This window comes from Triticum dicoccoides, chromosome 1B (genome assembly GCF_002162155.2).
Source record: "Triticum dicoccoides isolate Atlit2015 ecotype Zavitan chromosome 1B, WEW_v2.0, whole genome shotgun sequence".
Lineage (NCBI taxonomy): Eukaryota > Viridiplantae > Streptophyta > Magnoliopsida > Poales > Poaceae > Triticum > Triticum dicoccoides.
Genome location: NC_041381.1, coordinates 620067569 through 620076202, shown reverse-complemented (window position 1 = coordinate 620076202; position 8634 = coordinate 620067569).

Here is an 8634-nt window from a genome sequence, read left to right as displayed (position 1 = left end):
GGGGGGTTCAATCAAAAAATGTAACATATGCAATGTGTGTGAAATAGAGTCCTGGATATAACATATATATAGAGGGGGCGATCCATGAGAAGAGAGTGGAGGTATCACCGGCTTGAGGTGTCCATAGAATCGAAAAGAGGGATGATGTGTGTGTGTGTGTGTGTGTGCACACGCAATCGATAAAGAGTACCATCAAATTTGTGTGTGCCCACGTCAAAGATATAGAGTGGCTGGCCTACTAGAACGTGAGAGGGGACATGTGCAGTTTTTCTCTGTGGCATGGATACCTACCTGCAACGCTCGACTATCGGTGTGTGGTGGGGGAAGAGGGAGGCCCAATTAACTATAGAGGTACAATGGCTGGTATATGTGTGGAGGAGGAGAGAGGCCTACCTCATATATTGAGGAGATCGATCTGCCTCATATATTAAGGGAGATCGATCGACATCCATGCATATGTGTAGGAGAGGAATAAGGTTGGGAGAGAGACAGAGCTAGAGTGTTGGAGGGGGTGGTAGTGGAGTTGCTTCTAACAAATGGTGGGATAGGCTTGCTAGACAAACGGAGGGCACGCCCGCAATATCAATAAGAGAGGAGATGGCTGCTTGTTGTCTGTGCATGTGCGTGTGAGAGACGGGTCAGGAGGCATGCACAAATGATGAGGGGGGACGATGTGGCTGTGGTAAGCAGACATAACTACATAGGAAGATCAATCGCCCTTTGTTAGAGAAAGGAGAGACATAACTTGTGAGGTACGTCGATTGATGGGGGGGTAGTTAAAGTCGATCCAGGTATATGTTGGGAGATCAATCGGTATACATGCATGTGTGTGTTAGAAGCAAATGAGGCATGAGGAGAAGGATATAGATAGAGGGATGCATGTAGGAGGTGGTACGAGAGGCATACTATATCGAGCGGGGAGGAGTGTGCGAGTACGAGAACGATGAAAAGAGTGGTGGGAGTGAGGCATGGACGGTGACAAGAGAAGAGGGGAAGCTTTTGTTTGGGCTAGGCACACCTGGCTAGAGAGGCATATCGATCGATGTGTGCCGTAAAGAAGGAGCTAGGGGGCCTACACACACCGTGGGTGAACGACCTAAAGTGAAAAGAAAAATTTGCGCGATGGAGCTAGAGAATGCTGAGGGAGGGTGAGAGGGATGCGGGCGTGTGCATGCACAAGAGAAAGTTAGCGCTAGCTACAAAGATAAAAGGGTTGTGTGGGTGTAAAAGATGAATAGAGATCATATATACTTCATTATAAAAAGCGAATTCGGATATTTGAAGAATTTATCATAGTGTTTTAAACCGACGCATGTGTGAATATATATAACGGTGATACACATGGTGTGTTTATGAACATGTTATACTACATTTAATATATTTTATCTCTACTCTTATATAAAAACAGAGTTGTTGATGATGGTGTGCCTACCATCCTGCATTATAGGCCGTCCGATTTATATCTGGCGGATAGCAAAGAAACTATGATGGTTGAAGTTGGCAACAATCACGATTGTAAATTCTTACTGAAATAGAGAAACGAATTCAAATTTAGTTCGAATTGCAGTGGTAGTATAGACATTTGGAATGCACTAAAATGTTGGTATGAGTAGGTTACATGCATTACAACAAGCGAAAAAATTTAATCGGACATAACATGGATTCATACTCCCTCCTTCCATCTATATAGGGCGTAATGAGATTTTTAAGACCACCTTTGACTATTGACAAGATTAATAGTACATGACATGCACAATGTGAAAATTATATCATTGAAAGAACCTTTCACAGACGAAGTTAACGGTGTGCTTTGTGTAAGTTGCATGTCATATATCATTGCTCTAATATTTGGTTAAAGTTAGCATCGAAAAACGCATTAGGCCCTATATAGATGGAAGGAGGGAGTAGCTTTGAATAGCATTTGTATAGTAAAACGGGGCAAGACTCTCTCTTTGTGTGGTGTGAATAGTTTTATTTTTTCGTTTCTTTTTTGTTGAGGGAAGTGCGAATTGATTTGGTACGTACAAGTACAATATTACTACACGTTAGGCTTGTCCCTAAAATTCAACCCGCCTCTTGTTATATCCTGAAAATTCAGGTATCGTGCTCCCAAAACTGGCACCTTCACAACCCGCGCCTTGCTATCCCGAAATTACAACGCGCGCGAAAAGTCGCTCCAGCTGCCAAATCCCGACACACGAAATCCCCCTTATAACCCTGAGCCGAAAGGGCCGCTAGTTCAAATCGGTGGGGTGTACTTTTGTAACACACCCTACATTTTGGACAAGTGCGTCCCTAAGTCATGCTTCACCCCCTCCCATCGCCCCCTTTTCCCCATTCGAAATCCCAGGCCGCCATAACCTCTCTGCTCCAGCCGCGAAACCCCACCCTCCTCCGTCCGCCACATCACCGCTGCCCAACCGGAGCCTCTTCCCCGACGACGTCGTCCATCGGAACAGTTCGACGTCCCTCGTCCACCTCCCTGGATGAGGATCCGTCGTCCATCTCGCCGTCCAGCTAGTTCAGCCGCCCCGTCCTCCACCTCCAAGGAGCTGCTCCGACGATCACCTCGTCTATCGCGGCTGCTCCATCCCCATAGCGCCGCCTTAACCTGCTCCACCGGAACCGCAACATCCTCACTGACTCCTCGGATGAATACAAGGCCTACAAGGCGCCACCAAAGAGGTTGTACACTCATCGCATCGCACCTTCTCCTTAACTCAACCTCCCGGCGCTGACGGTGCTCCATCCCACACCCCCATGGAGCGCCTACCTTGAAGCCGGCGCCGCGGGCGACATCTCCACGGCGGCTCTTCCCCAGTGCGAGGCCCCTTCGGTGGCGGCGTCCATACCAGCCGGATCTGCTGCTGCTGCTCCGGCTCTCGCTCGATCGCTCGCTCGCTCAGCCGCTGCTGCTGCTCTCCCCCTCGCTTGTGCTGCTGCTCTGCTCCGATTAAGCCACACTTCAGTTGACTGAATCGACTTTTGGGTCAGTCGATTTTCAGGGGTTGGGGGGGGCTCGCTGGAGTTAAGGAAGAACCACCCGCAGCGGGGACGGGGGCTCGCCGGAGAGGTACCCCACTATCTATCTTAGGGTTCAGGGTGGCGGGGCGGGGGGCCTAGAGGGCTGGCCGGGGCGGCGGTGGCGAGTTGTTTCGGGGCGGCGAGGCGGCGTTGGGGCCGGCGGTTCGGCCGGTGGTGGCTGGCGGCTCAGGGGGGTGCAGGATGAAGATGAACTGCAGGCCCTCCCAAAACTACATGTCAAGTGCCTCTCTGCTACCATTGCATTCAGTATCGATAGTAGCATTCAGATTCCATAGTAAATTTCAGTTTCGACTGTTAAGTTCAGAGTCAACAATTTTTACCTCATCTGTTGTAGTCAGGTGGTTTTTGGTGATGTTAATTTTACATCCATTTTACATCATCTATTGGAGATGCTATTAGAATCCCACTTGAGATTGACGATGTCGGTCTTGTGCTGCTTCAGCCTTGACGTCTTATGGCTCACTGGAGCTGCTCCAACGACAGAACGATCCATCACAACAGAGCAGTGCCCCGGACGCCGTCTACAGATTCATCAGATCTTCCTCAACACCTCCGATAGCCACCTCTGCCTCAACTGCTTCAACAACCAACCCAATGATGCTGAGGTCGACACGACTACGGCAAAGAGGTTGTACACTTGTTGCATCACTTATTACTATACATTCATGTCGATCCATTAGGGCTATTTTGGTTCAACGGAAAAACATAGCAATAGGGAATTTTCCAATGGCACTCTACTATTCAATTATTCATGCATTTTGTTGGAAGGAATGAAGCAAAACATCCACCTGGACCTACTTTTCAAAATCCTATGCATGAAAACAAGACCAAGTGCATTAGTGCCAGAATAACATTCTAACTGTACACGCTTTCATATGATTTCTCTTTATTTTGGCCATGTTTCTTTGCATTCCTCTGCTCTTCCAATTCCTGTAAACCAAACACCCAAGTTGATAGTAATCCTGTGTTTACAAATGCTCTGTTTACCATGTGCATTTTCCTATCCTATTCCTGTGTTTTTCCTATCCCTGTGTTTTAAGAATCATGCAAGCCAAATGAGCCCTTACAGAATTACTTGAGTTACAGGTACGTGTCGAAGGGAACTTTGTGTGGTTTGTCCTGCTCCTACCGCGACGTCGTCCACCTCACCTGAGCTGCTCCATCGATAGAAGCATCCACCAAACCAGACATCACGACTCCTGACCGTCTTTTGCCGCCTCAGATCTCCTTCCCTGCCGTCGGCACCCACCCCAATGGCATCACCATCATCGACTCAGCAGATGAACCTGAGGAGTACACGGGTCCACAAGAGAGGTCGCACTCTTTTGTTTCTGCTAATGTTATGCATTTCTTAAACTTACCTGCTACTTTATCGTCCTGTTCAGCTCTTGGACTCCCAACTCAGGTCCAAATTAATGTTCAAATTTGAGTTCTAAATTAGTTGTGGGACACATATCGAGGCAGCAATGAATAGCATGTCTGTCTAATATCTGGTTCACCTAGGGTATGCCTATGTTGTTCATTTTGGGTGGGAAACAAATAGTAAAGCAATCATCATCTGTCTTTTTATTAATTTAAAGCAACCATCAGCCTGCTATTATTATTTTTGGATCCATCCACTGGTTGTTACCATCACTCTAAATTTCTGCATGCTCTCCTTACATAATCTCACCATATTTTTTCGTATGCATGTCAGATATTGTACACAGTCATGCTGAACATGTAGAGAAAAAGAGAAGAGTTTTGCGCGGCAATACAATGTCATGCAGACATCGCTCCATGGTGGGTTCAATGGCAAACCCTCCCCACCCCTCTCCAGATTGTAATCCAGAGGAAGATATCTGTTCTGAGGCGGATTCAGACGCCGCTGACCACTCCTATTTACCCCCCAAGGTGTTTGCTCTACCTTGGCATGATGATGTTAGTCATATCATGCATATGTTTCCTTGCAGTGCCTACTTTTGACATCATATATGTCATCTGCTTAGTTTAGACATGTTTTGTAATGCCACCTGTTTAGTTTCTATATCATATATCGGAATTATGCAGTCTCATGTCCTTTAGCCAGCCATAATATATGTGAAATGTGCAATGCCATCCTGTTTAACCAGGCATCATATATTTGAATGATATCTTGCCCATCGTTTTCTTCATTACATTTCCATTTTTCGACAATGTTTATACATTAAACTACTCTTCCTGTGAATCAGCCATTTGGGTGGGAGACGGAAAAAATCTAGAGTGAAAACAAGGCCTTCAGAGCAGACAGTGCTACCTGTCGAAGCAGATCTCTTGTTGGGTCCCGATAGCTCCTCAGAGATGGATTCAGAGACAGATGACCAGTCCTATTCCCCTACTGAGGTGTATGCTCTAACTTGGCACGGTTATACTGCTCATATCATGCATACAGTGTCTTGCATTGCATAGTTTAAACATCATATACACAATATTCAACACCATGTTCTTAGTTCAGACATCATATCGAATGCCCTCTGTTTAGCATATAAATCACATATGTGAATTAAATGATGCGATCCTGATTACTTAGATAACGTGTAGGTGAATTATGTCATGCGATCCTCTTTAGTTATTCATCATATCTTTGAATTACGTTATGCTATGCTATCCAGTTTAGATAGACATTTATGTCATGCTATCCATTTTAGTTAAACAATATACATGTCAACTATTTCATGCCCTCTTTTTTCCACACTATCTATTGCATCTGTCTCTCATAGAATGTCTGTACATTCAACTATGTTTCCTGTTTATCAGCCATTTGAATTGGAGCGGGTGATGCCAATATCTAGCAGAATAAAAACACGGTCTTCAAATAAAATAGTGCTACCTCTTGGTGGAGATAGCACCCCGGTTGTACATGCACAAGAACCAGCCCTACCACACATAACCCAAACTCTCGCAGATTGTACCCCTACTGCGATGGACAGAGAACCACCTTCACCCAATCTAACCCCAACCCCAGCCGATAGTAACCCAGTTCCTGTTGACACAGTACCATCTCCACCACAGAGCTCCCAAACAAGAGCAGTTAGTAAGGCAGCTCCAGTGCCCAAAGGGCCAGTACTATCACGACGAACCCCAACTCCACCAGTTAGTACGCCTATTCCTGTAGAGGAAGCACAACCAGGCAGTCGTAGTTTAGCATCTATCGCATTTGATGTTGTTAAATCATATGTGCGTATCTTCCCATCTTGGAAATATTATACTGAAGATGAAGGAAAATGCCAGTTGCAGGTGTTTGTCCAGGAGTTATGTGTAAGTAATGTTATTCATGGCAATTACTTTGCTTCGTCCCATACATCCTACCTCCATGATGGTTATAATACAACAAATTTTCCCATTTTTCTCTATAGAGAAGGACCGATTTGGAAAGTCAGGATCAGGTAACCTGTGCTAATACCTCTGCTATCTTCAAGAATGCTTGGTGGTAGTATCGGAATTACCTGAAGAAAACGTACTTCACCGACAAAGAAACTCTTCAAATTCCCTTATGTTCTCCTGAGACACATTTACTGGACAATGACTGGGAATGCCTTGTTCTGTACTGGTCCCGAACCAAGAATGTGGTAAGGTCTATGAGCTCATTTTCTATTTTTAAGTATTATATTCTTGCATCTTACTGTACTCTGTTCATGTAGAACAAGTGCCTAAACCTGAAGAACAACTGTTCTAATTTAAGATTCCATTGCTATCATAGTTCAAAAAAGCGCTAGGCGTTAATTGTGCGTTTTGCCACCGCCTTGCACTTTACTGACCAAAGCGCATGCTTATGCGCATTTATGCACAGATTAAGCATAGTTATGCGCAATGCGTTTTGCCAACGCCTAGAGCCTAGGCGCGCTTAAGCGCTCGCTTAGGCGCGCCTTTTTTAACTATGATTGCTTTGCTCTTGTATCACTGTATTTACTGATACAAACTTATTTTTAAATTGAAGGATCCAATCGAAACTCCAATGGCACAACAGGTATGTTCACGCATGTTTCTTTAACAGGTTTGCTCTTATCAATAGCTCTTTTGATTTCAATTTCAATTGTGTATACAGTTGACTTTCATATCATGCACATTACTAGCATCACAACAGAGCCAATAGTGTTGTTGTACATGTAGACTCGTGGTACCCATCTGAAATCTTGTTGTGCCGTGTAGTTTCCCACGCTTGGTATTCTTTCACTGCTGCTTTGTCTTGAACTGATATGATTTGAACCGTGTCTCTATTTTGATTTGGCAAGACAATGCAGTGACCATAGGACATAGATATATGTTTGTTTGATGCTTTTATTATGTACTAGTACTTGGCAATGGAAGACTTGGTAGTTTAATCCTGTCCACCTTACTAATGAACTGGTTCACCGGAATGAGTTTCATAGACTAGTACATGCTAAACTTGTTATGTGTCTACTTGTTTCTTCTTTTAGAATGCTGACAGAATATTGGGGAAGAGTGCCTTATTAAGCAATGGTAAAGGAAGTAATGCAGATAAGGTTCAGGATAGTGACACATCCTTGTTGGTCTCCAACTAAGCTGATAAAACAGCTAAGGAAGACTATCTCGAAGACAGCGAGACAACCCCAAAGTACTGTCTTGGTTTAGTGTTCAAGTTACTTGCCACTACCGCTTGCACAAGCTATTCAAACTCACTGTCTGAATCAGTTCGGTTTCTTGAGTCTCAACTACAAGCTGAAAGACATCGATCAGCTGTGCTGCGACAAGAAGCAGAAGGACTGCGGAGGTCCCTGGAGCATTCAGATGCATACTTTCTGGTGCAACAACAAGCGTTGGAGGATTTTAGCGCCAAACAGGACAAAGCTAATCAGCTTGCTAAGCTTATTGCCAGCATGGTGGATACCCAGGATAATGTTTCTTGAGCTCTTCTGAAGTTGTTTCAGTTATGCTCTTGTTTTGCTGCCGCGTTTATTTGCACTGGTGGCCAATTTTGACGGCCAGTGTATGTAATATGCTGCTTTGTTCCCTATATTTGCACTGGTGGCGAACTTTAATGCCCAGTGGATGAAATATGTGTAATAGCAGTAATAGGCTAGCCTTAATTGCTTGCTTATTTATTTCCTTATTGTCTTGTTTAGTTGTTTGCTTGTAGTCACTGCAGTTCTTCTTCTGTGTTTTTCTAGTGGCCACAATAGCCTATTTTTGGTAACTAGGCCAAAATAATCATGGCAACACACGGACTGATGGGCCTCCTGCAGGCCGTATGATCCATGGGTCTTCGTTCAGCCGTAGGACCATTGGCCTTCTATACGGGCCGTAGGATCCATCGTCCTTCACTAGTAGAAAAGAGGGCTTTGGTCCACCCCGGGTTGCCCATTAGTCCCAGTTCAGTCTAGAACCGGGACTAATGGGGGCATTAGTCCCGGTTTGTGCGCCCAGGGGCCACGTGGGCCATTTGTCCCGGTTCATCTGGACCTTTTAGTCCCGGTTGGTGCCACGAACCGGGACTAAAGGGTTAGATGCCCATTAGTCCCGGTTCATGGCACCAACCGGGACTAAAGGGTTAGACCTTTAGTCCTGGTTCGTGCCACGAACCGGTACTAATGGGGTTTGAGGCATTAGTAC